At 40.9% G+C, this 11,281-nt stretch overlaps 1 non-coding gene across 1 annotated transcript; it reads left to right on the top strand.

Moving 5' to 3' along the window:
• The first annotated feature begins 7,068 nt into the window (after positions 1–7,068).
• Positions 7,069–7,140, top strand: TRNAH-GUG. Its single transcript has one exon. It is a non-coding gene; the product is annotated as a tRNA-His (tRNA).
• Positions 7,141–11,281: the final 4,141 nt, after the last annotated feature.

Here is an 11,281-nt window from a genome sequence, read left to right as displayed (position 1 = left end):
TGAGGTGGGTATTGTTTGGACTCTAATTTGGAAAAGAAAGTGTAGTGTTACTTATCCAATCAGATTCTCAATTAGTAGGAGAGAAAGCTATATATCAGAATATTATCTACTCAACATGGAATACACACATAACTGCCTTTTCTTAACTATCGGGTCTCATGTGCTTTAGTCTAAGGTATATAGAAACTTGGGTAAGAATTGTTAAAGGGAGATGTTGAAAGGTCTGTCAGAAGAGTATCATGATCGTATTTGAATTAATAGATACCGAATAAGAAAGAATAAAACTAGACTTAATTATTCACACAGTGTTTACAATAAAGTGAATAAAGATTCCTGAAAATGGGAATCACACTTATATACTTTTTAAAAATATATTTTTAAGACACATACAATTTTAAAAACGCATACATACATGCTTTTCCTCGGTTCCACCCTTCCCCTTCATCTTCATACCTATTACAGATGGAGTCATCGTCATGCATTCCTTGTAAGGAATAATTCTGATAAAATCAAAATAGTAAAGTCACATCTAAAAATATGTGAAGGTTTATACCCCAGAGGAGCTGCATGATTTAAATAATTAACAATGACAAAATCTGAGAAATACATGTGATTATGGATAATGAAGGGTGCTTAACTAAGGACAAAATAATATAATTTTATATCAGGCTAACTATTGACATGGCTTCACTTACCTGGGAAGCTAGATTCTGTGTGTAATAGTAAACACCTAGGAGGAATACTGATTGTTTACAACGCTGACTGATATCTGGACTCAGAACTGGCCATCAGTAAATCAACTTGAGATCGCAAATATTCCTTGGAATCACACAAAGGAAAATACCAAAAAAAAAAAAAAAAAAAAAAAAAAGGAGGTAAAATTGCTGATGTACATTGATATTGCTTGACTTATTAAAGACTAACTTTATTCACAACAGAATTGCTAAACTTTTTTCTATTTACAGCAAAATTGCTATTTGTGAAGAAACCAGTGCATTTTGTAATTTGCTTGAAGCTATAAGATTTTATAAAATTATCGGACTAGAATTAGAAAGTGTATTCAGGGATTGGCCTGTCTGATTCTATCTGGTACTCCTGTAGCTTTGCACTTGCTATTTCCTAGGCCCAGAGTGTTTGTCCTACCAGCCTCTCCTTGGGTAACTCCTATTCATTCTTCAATTTTCATAATATGGCACCTCCTCAATGAGGTATTCTCTTATTCCTAGTTCACATTATGCCTTCTGGGTTTACCAGATCAGGTTTTTTTTGTTTTGTTTTGTTTTTGTTTTTTGAGATGGAGTCTTGCTCAGTAGTCCAGGCTGGAGTGCAGTGGTCCAATCTTGGCTCACTGCCTTCTCTGCTTCCTGGGTTCAAGTGATTCTCGTACCTCAGTCTCCCAAGTAGCTGGGATTACAGGCACGTGCCACCACGTCCTGCTAATTTTTTTGTATTTTTTGTACAGATGGGGTTTCACCATGTTAGCCAGGACGGTCTCGATTTCCTGACCTGGTGACCTGCCTGCCTCAGCCTCCCAAAGTGCTGAGATTACAGGCATGAGCCTCCGCACCCAGCCCAGATCAGGTTTTTAAACTCCGTATCATCATCGTTTCTCAGCCTTTTGACTAAGATCAAGTGTTTTCAGCCTTTTGGCTAAGATCATCATTCTTACCAGTTTAAACTCTGTATCAATGACTATATTTTGAAAGTAAATATCTTATTTGTATTTTCATTTAATATCTGTAAACACAGCAGCGTATAAGCTAAAAGAGGTCAATATGTCAGCCATCAGGAAAAAGATGAGTCATTCAAATTGGGTACTTTGGGCTGGTCGCAGTGACTCATGTCTGTAACCCCAACACTTTGGGAGGCCGAGGCAGGCAGATCACTTGAACTCTTGAGGTCCAGAATTCGAGGCCAGCCTGGCCAACAAGGTGAAACCCTGTCTCTACTAAAAATACAAAATAATTAGCCAGGTGTGGTGGTGGGCACCTGTAATCCCAGCTACTCAGGAGGCTGAGGCAGGACCTTGAACTCGCGAGGCGGAGGTTGCAGTGAGCTGAGATTGCACCACTGCACTCCAGCCTGGGTGACAGACAGAGCGAGACTCTGTCTCAAAAAACAAACAATAACAACAACGAAAAAAACCAACTGGGTGCTTTGAAGATTGACAAAGAAGTGAGCAAGGTGTTAGGAAGCCACAAGAGAGAGTGCAGTATTTTGAAGCTAATACCATATATAAGTAATTACCACACCTAGGCCCAAAGGGGCAATGGGAGGAAAGAAAATCTGGAAACAGAAAGAACTCCTTCCTCTCTCTGACATATTTTTACTTTCCATCAGCCAAATTCGACCAGAAGCCAAAACGCAAGGATCAAATTCATGTATAGATCAACCTCCTAGGAACACAGGATGAAAGAAGGGGACAGTGAATCTAGGCTGGCAAAAGTAAATATCTAGCGCAGTCCATCCCTTTTGTCCTTTGGCATGTACTATCCTTTTCACAAGTGAAAAGTCTGCATTGCATTCCAACATGGAATTTGTGAAATCACAGCCAGCTCATGGGGGTGATGCCAGTTTGTTCATAATCCTACTTTAAAACTAAAATGTTAGTTGTCACCTTCCTAGAATGTACTGGGGTAAAAAGCGAGAAGTACTTAGTTAACATAATACAAGCTGTTACGAACCTTGCTTCTGTGGCTAATCATGAGGCTTAGGTTAGTAATCACAGCTTTCTTCTAAAATTCATTTCTTAGGCCAGGTGTGGTGGCTCGTGCCTGTAATCCCAGCACTTTGGTAGGCCGAGGGGAACAGATCACTTGAGCCCAGGAGTTCAACATGAGACTGGGCAAAATGGCAAGATTCTGACTCTACAGAAAATACAAAAAATTAGCCAGGCATAGTGGCGCATGCCTGTACTCCCAACTATCGGGGAGGCTGAGGTGGGAGAATCACCTGAGCCTGGGAGGTTGAGACTGCAGTGAGCCATGATCATGCCATTACACTCCAGCCTGGGCACCAGCCTGGGCAATGAAATGAGACCCTATCTCAAAAATAAATAAAAATAAAATTCATTTCTTGTTTTCCTGACTTCCATCAGCACATTGGCTGAATTCTTTACACAGTAGTATAAAGTGTGCCTTTATTCCTGTGGGATCTGTGTCCTTGTGGTCTTTTCTTTATCTCATTGTCACAATTTTTAATTGACCATAGCTTGTGGGCAAAAAACATTTAGAGACTTCTCTGTTTGTTTTTTGTTTTTTGTATTCTTTAACCTCCGTTGTACAGCAGACATCAAACTACCTCCTAGAAATTGGGAGCAATCACTCCAAGTAGAGGGACACTTTGCCCTGCATATTGGTTCAGTGGCATGAAAAGACTAAAACGGCCAGAAGCAGTTTTCAAGTTTCAGTTGATCTGAAAAGTGACATTACTCTCTAGTGGAAACATTTATCCACTGGGCACAAAGACACCCATTCCCTCAGAGCTCAATCAAGGTCACAGGGATAGGATACAAAATTGTCCAAATGGATCACTGGGTAATAATGAGAAGCGATACTCACACCTCTACATCTTGACTCCTAGACATGTGCATTCTGGATATAGAGAGATGGCTCTACATATTGGCCACTGTTTTGATACTTATTAATACTATCACATTGGCAATTAACTATCAACATAAGAATTTTGGGGAACACATTCAGACCATAGCAGTTTCTAAGAGGCGGGAGAAATCCAATGTATCAAATAGTATTGAGAAATCATATAAGTTGAGGACTAACATAGCCATTTCAACTAGTGAAATGTAATAGATCAGTTTAAGTGGAATGTTGGAGAAGAAAGCAAAATGAAGGAGCGTAATAAAGAAATGAGATGAAAGAAATAAGATAGGGGTTTGATGACACTTTGAGGAAATACGGCTATAAAGTGAAAGACAGCACTATCAATAGCTGAAAGGAAAAGTGAAAGCAAGAGAACATGTCTTTCAGATGAAAGAAATAAAAGCTTTGAATGCTGAAATGAAAGATCCTATAGAGATCAAATAGAATTTTTTTAAATAATACAGGAGAAGAAGGAAAATATTGCTGAACTATTCCCTTGAAAGAAAGAGGGTTTTAAATTATTTATTACAGAAAGTTTAGAAATTCAGACGTAGAAGACTGCATGGCAATGATAAAGGTAGAACTGGTAGGTTCAACTGTGCCAGCCTGTCTCTTATTCTTCTCAGAATCACTGTAGTGAATGTGTCAGATTAAATATTCAAAACGTCCTTTCAAAATAAGCACGAGGAAAGAGGCCTTTTTCTAGGCCTGTGACATCAAAGATACAGCTTTTCTCTCTTTTTATGGAGAAGCACATGCAGATCAACCCAATTTCCAAAAACATCCCAGCAGAAAATGCTGAAAAGCACTTTCATTCACAGCAGCTTTCTGAATGGGGTTGAGGAAGGCCGTAAGCAAAGGAAAAAGAGAGATTCAATTCAAGGAGACTTGAGACAGAGGCAGCTTGCATTCTCCTTCTTACTGGCTGCATTTTCTTTGATGGAGCTCATGTCTTTGATACTGAGAAAGCCCTTAGGTCTCTTCCCTGATCAAAAAAATGAATGTTAGGGCCAGGCACAGTGGCTCACGCCTGTAATCCCAACACTTTGGGAGGCCGAGGCAGGTGGATCACGAGCTCAGGAGATCGAGATCATACTGTCTAAAACAGTGAAAACCCGTCTCTACTAAAAACACACAAAATTAGCCAGGCATGGTGGCATGCACCTGTAGTCCTAGCTGCTCGAGAGGCTGAGGCAGGAGAATCACTTGAACCCGGGAGGCGGAGTTTGCAGTGAGCCAAGATTGCGCCACTGCCCTCCAGCCTGGGCGACTAGACTCCGTCTCAAAAAAAAAAAAAAAAAAAATTGTTAGGAAACAGGTAATTCTTCATTCAGTAAAGCTGTTAGTAATTAGAATAGTTTTGTGTAATCCAGACAGAGGAAAGGAGATAAAGAAAATTTTAGGAAATTAAGCACGTTATTTTGGCTCTGCTGAGCTTTATTATGGATAGCTGCAACTGTGGTTTTGAACTCCCTTCGTTTTTAAATTTCTTATTATTATTTTAGAGGCAGGATCTTGCTCTGTGGCCCAGGCTGCAGTGCAGAGGCACAATCATAGCTCACTGCAACCTCAAACTCCTGGGTTCACGTGATCCTCCTGCCTCAGCCTCCCTTGTAATGGGGACTATAGGCATGCACCTCTGTGCCTGGCTAAATTTTTTTTTATTTTTTTATAGAGACAGGGTCTCACTATGTTGCCCAAACTTGATTCAAATTAATGGCCTCAAGCAATACTCCTGTCTTGACCTCCCAACCTTTCTTTAAATTATTACCAATGTTTTCCCATCAAAAGTCAAAAGACAAGCCTGCTGAACTGGGCCAGACGCTGCTGGATGAAGTTGCTTTTATATAGCTTTGGATTGTAATCTCTGCCCATCCATTCATTCATTCTGCAGTCAAATTATATTGATAAAGAACCTACCAAATGGGGAGCCCTAATGATAGACTATTGAACAAAATGGAAACCTCGTCTTGGGGCATACTGGAGAAGTAGGAGGGAGGCTGACATTAATCAAATAACTCTGGTATTATACATTACAAACTGATATAGGAGCACTAAAGGAAAAGTGAAAAATAATCAAGTGGCCAGGCATGGTGGCTCACACCTGTAATCCCAGCACTTTGGGAGCCTGAAGCGGGTGGATCACTTGAGGTCAGGAGTTGGAGACCAACCTGGCCAACATGGTGAAACCCCGTCTCTACTAAAAATACAAAAATTAGCCCAGCGTGGTGGCTTACGCCTGTAAACCCAGCTACTCGGGAGGCTGAAGCAGGAGAATGGCCTGAACCTGGGAGGTGGTGGTTGCAATGAGTCAAGATTGTGCCATTGCACTCCAGCCGGGGCAACAGAGCGAGACTCTGAGAAAAAAAAAAAAGAAGAAAGAGGAAGAAAGAAAGAAAGAAAAGAAAGAGAGAAAGAGAGAGAGAGAGAAAGAGAGAAGGAGAGAAGGGGAGAAAGAGAGAAGGAAGGAAGGAAGGAAGAAAAAAAAAAGGAACCATATGTTGCGTGGAGACGGGAGGTCAAGAAAAGCTTCCTTGATTTGAAAAAGCTTCCTTGAGTTGAAGCTGAAGCATTAAACAAATTTAGCCAGGTAAAGAGAAGAGGCCGGGCGCGGTGGCTCACTCCTGTAATCCCAGCACTTTGGGAGGCCTAGGGGAGCGGATCAGTTGAGTTCAGGAGTTTTAAGACCAGAATGATTTTACAGAAAAAACAACATTTAGTATCAAGGGGAAAACACGACCAGGACCTTGACTCTAGAGGCTGCGTTCCTAAAACAGCAAGCGGGGTGAGAGGGAAGTCCCATAGAGCTTTGGAGCCACAGGAGAGGCACTCTCTTATCTCCCCCTTCTGGCAAACTAGGTATGAGAGGGAGAAAGAAGTTTCACTCTGAGGTGCGAGCGCCGCAGGACATTTCCTGACGGCTCAGGTGGGCAGGCTGAGTGCGCCAGCGCCTCAGGGGCTTCTCACAGGTGCCTGGGTCAGGACGAAGCTACATAGTTCCTCGTGACGAGAAACTCACTTCTGGCACCTGTCGAGATGCCAGATTCCATGCCAAGCCCCCAAAGATTCTGACTAGTTTGGCAAAAAATGGGATCCGGCAGGTCCACTTCAAAGTAGCGCCCTCTTCCTTTTGTTGCCAAAGATCTGAGGACCACACTGCTAAACTAAGCAAGAGACATGCGTGGGTTGGCGATAGAAGTGAGACTAGTAAGTTTACAAGCACAATATTACCAATCCCAAAAGAGAACCACCACGCTGGGAAAAATCCGTATAATGAAACAATTCGTGTCACCTTTGGCTTGTTTGCCATAAGCAAAATACTGGGGACAGGGGGTGGATAAGGAAGTAAACTGGGTAGGTGTGTAAATAAGGACGGAAGACAGTGCACCATTCTTTAGATGACAAAAATAGACAGTTCCTGAGAAATGAGCAAAGGGAGAACCCTCCAGGCAGCGGCCTCTGGTGGCGTGCCGTGATCGTATAGTGGTTAGTACTCTGCGTTGTGGCCGCAGCAACCTCGGTTCGAATCCGAGTCACGGCAGTACCTTGAAGTCGTGTGCGCTCACTTTTGCAACGTGCTGGAGTAGAGCTGGTCTCAGAAAAACGCATGCAAAATTGAATTGACTCATGATCTAACCTGTACACAAAAAACGCTAGTATTCATCGTGGTGCCCCAACCAGTCAGCCAAGCAGAGAGTGTCTATGGTTGTCGCCTTGACTTTCTTTTTTTCCCTCTCCAAAGTTTCTCTTCCCAACCCTACCCAAGCCCTACAGTTTTGTTGGCATTGGCTGTATGTAAAGAAACTGAGGTCTTTTTTTTTTTTTTAATGGAAAACTTTTACTTTCAAACACTGGTAGGCATGAGGAAAGGACTGTTCAAAAGGGGATCCAGGTTTGTTGTGGAGATCTTTCTTAAAACACAAAAGACAAATTATTAATCACGCGTTTCTAAGCATCCTAGCTGGGCCAATGCTGAGAAACTGTAACCTTTGATCGTCTGGAGAAAATTAAAGAAATTTGAGTAATTGAAGGAAGTTGAGGAGGGGAAATAATAGCCCAGAAGAACAGCCCCCATTTCTAGCCTGTTCAGTTTCTAGAATGAGTTCTAAAGGGCCAAGTACACTGTTGGGTGAGGTGGGAATGGAGGAGAGTTGATCTGAGATAGGGAGGTGGCTGGAAAGAAGTAGTTGGTGCTACCTGGGACCAATAGGAGGTGGCTAGAGACAGGCAGATCCCCAGAGGAGCTTCCATGAGCCCAGTTCTAGTTAGTAGCACAGCACTCTGAGAACACATTAATGGCACTTCGTCCCTCCTGGCCCTGGTGGATGGCTAGTATTCAAACAGGCGTGGTGGCTCATGCCTATAATCCCAGCACTGTGGGAGGCCGAGGTGGGCACATCACCTGAGGTCAGGAGTTCAAGACCAGCCTGGCCAACATGGTGAAACCCCGTCTCTACTAAAAATACAAAAATTAGCTGGGCCTAGTGGCATAGGCCTGTAGTCCCAGCTACTCAGAAGGCTGAGGCATGAGCATTGCCTGAACCCAGGTGATAGAGGTTGCAGTAAGCCAAGATCATACCACTGCACTCCAGCCTGAGTGACAGGGTGAGACTCTGTCAAAAAAAAAAAAAAAAGAAAGAAAGAAAGAAAGAAAGAAAGAAAGAAAGAAAGAAAGAAAGAAAGAAAAAAGCGTTGTCATACTTTTAGCAACTTATCAAAAATTTCAGCAAAAGAGATTTGTTCTTTCCTTCTTGGGGCTAAAATAGCCCGCATTTATTCTCCAACTGTCCACTGACATGGATTCTGAAACTCAGAGATATTGTAATTAAGCTGAGCTGCCTTATACTGTCAGATATCATCTCTCCAACAGGTCAGGTTCTAGGCCTCTTCACAGTAATTTAATAGCATTTACAGTGGTTATTCATGTTCACTTGTATCACACTCGACTTCAATTTTCTATTTAGTCTATTTTATCTTGACTCAGTCTTACAAGAGCGAAGACAGGGACCAAGCATGTATTGACCCCAAAGGATCAGTTCTTGTCAATTACTTGCCACAAGTGAATGATAAAACTGCTAAAGCAATAAACATCTTGATCTTGCAATTCTCCAGAACACATTTCCTCAGATCTTACTGGCCTGAGTAGCAGAAATCTATGGACTCTGACTCAGAGGCTGGCTACCTCTTAGTGAGAGAGCTAGGGTCCTAGATCTATCACAGAATAAAATTGTAGTGACAGGTGAGTAATAGGGATCAACAAAACCCATGCTGTATGATTTGCTCGAAAAGTAGAGAGCTTGCTTGACGTGTACCATATGATACTCAGTGCAAAGCACGTGTTTATCTTAGAGGTGTAAAGTTCTCTGGTTCACAATATTGTTTTGCAGCTTTGAGTGAGCATTGCTAGAAATCTGGTATTAAGTAAACAGGGGAATTGTGAGATTAAAAGCTTGCATTTTATGAATGCACTAATATTGGTATGGAAGTATCTTATACAATCTGCCAACCACATTTTCAGAAAGAAAATTGTCTTACTCTACCTATGGCATCCATGGTCTTGAAATTACTTTTTAACATTTCTATGTCTTATCATTCTCATCTCTCAATGGAAGTTAATGAAAGTTACCACCTTCTAAAATTGTTCTAAAGATTTAAGGGTGTTAAATGCCTGATGGCACTATCTTAGTAAGGTACAAACAAACAAACAAACAAAATGATAAAATAAGCCATTTTGGAGTTAAATAAATAAATATCATTGCTACTTAAGTGGTGGAAGGCCTTCATACAGTAGTAATATTGCAAAGACTTTTACCAGACTCAGCATCTATTTAACTTGACCACAATCCTCTGCTTCTTTGATGCTGATAAGGTAGTTCTAACAATAACAAGAACGGTTTTGTCTGTCCTCAGGATTGAGGCTTATTTGAAGATTTTAGCAAGGCTTTTTATAAGGCAGATGTTGGCCAAAATGTTTGCTATGATAGGCCATAAGTTTAGGGAAGACACAGATGTTGTGGGAAAAGGTAGGTTCTAGAAAGGATAGCCCCAAAAGTCAGAGAATCAGGAAAAGAACTTTCCTTCTAATGTCAGCAGAAATCCAGATGAAACACTTTAAACAGCGGTTTGGTAGTGTTAATTTCTCTCAAGGGTGCAGCAATCTATCTGTAGCCACACCATTCCAGCACCTACTTTATGTTGAAATGTCTGCTCATATCTTGGAAAGATTTCCAAAAGGAGAAACAAAGGGTTTTTCTTCCAGGGCTTTACACCGTAGCAAGATTTATGAAACACATGTCAGTGAGAAACAGAAGTCAGGGAATAAATAACTAAACTTAACAAAAAACCTCAGCCAAGAAAGCCAAAAAATTTGTATATCCTGGCCTTGTGATTAGCTAGGTAGTGAGTAGAAGCTCATGACCTACAGGAAATAAATCAGAAGCAACACCAGGCTTGGTTAAAAAATAAAAACTCAACCTCAACCTAAGTAATTTCTCATCTTTCCAGGGTCTTGCATTTTGTGGATGCTTAATCAATGCATATGCAAAGCACCAGGCAGTTATTTAAATATTTCAGGATATTGGTTTCATCTGCTTTTCCCCATGCTAAGCTGCATTCAGCTAAACATTCCATGACTCCTTCTACATTCATCAAACCGACATAGAACCTGAGATAAAAGGTCATGCAACTCTGTGAGGCCCAAGTTAGAGGTTCCCACAGCGTCCTGTGAGGGCTATCACATTGTACTCTACTTTGTTCTCTAATTCTCTGTATCATCCACGCAGTTTTACAGTCTATGTGGGTCTAGAAATTGAGTCTGTTTTAACCCAGCAGGCAAATGAGCAGAACAAGACTATGGCAGAAGCAAAGATACCCATCCAGCAGAACTCCCTGTTTACACCTAACTTACTGTTTCTAACAGCAGATCTCCTGTTGAGACCAAAGCTCTCTTTGAAACAGAGGGTCTCAAAGTGCCTAGTTTGGGTGAGTGGGAATCAGCATGACCACAAATCTCCACTGCATCACTGTGTCCTGGTCTAGGCTCACTTTCTTGTGCCAGATTAGATAAAATGGAAGCAAAATGGTTTTTCTCAATTGCAGTGAATTAGTTCAGAAGGTAGTGTGGTGGGTGCTATAATCCAGCAATAAAGAGATTGGTTTTCATATCCCTTGTGTTTTTGTTTCTTGTTGGATTTTTTAAGTTGGTTTATTTGTTTTGGGGTGTTTTTTGTTGTTGCTTTCGGCCAATTTTTAAAATTTTGCTTTTTTATCTCCCTGTAGAACATAAATTCAATAATGGAAGAAAATTTTGCTGTTTTATTCACTGTTTTCAGTGAATAAAATCTCCAATACCTGGAAAACTACCTGAAATGCAGTACTCAACATTTGTGGACAAAATGAATGTATGAATAGAGAAATGTTTACAATATGTTGCGATATCCAATATTTCCTGTAGGGGGAGATAGTCACCACGAAATAGTAATTTCACTCATTTCAATTTGAAATAAATTCTAAAACCCTGCATTGAAGAAAAGTATTTTTTTAAGTGTTGGAATTTCTGCTTTGTTGCTGGTTCAGAAACACAGATGTGCTTTCTTTGTCACAAAATTAAGTACACATTTGGCAAACTGATAATTTGTCAAAAATGTTATAAATATGATATATCTGAACATATGCCCAAGAGG

This window comes from Papio anubis, chromosome 6, assembly GCF_008728515.1.
Source record: "Papio anubis isolate 15944 chromosome 6, Panubis1.0, whole genome shotgun sequence".
Classification (NCBI taxonomy): domain Eukaryota; kingdom Metazoa; phylum Chordata; class Mammalia; order Primates; family Cercopithecidae; genus Papio; species Papio anubis.
The sequence above is the reverse complement of the archived record's forward strand: the minus strand, read 5'-3'. Positions and strand labels throughout refer to the sequence as shown.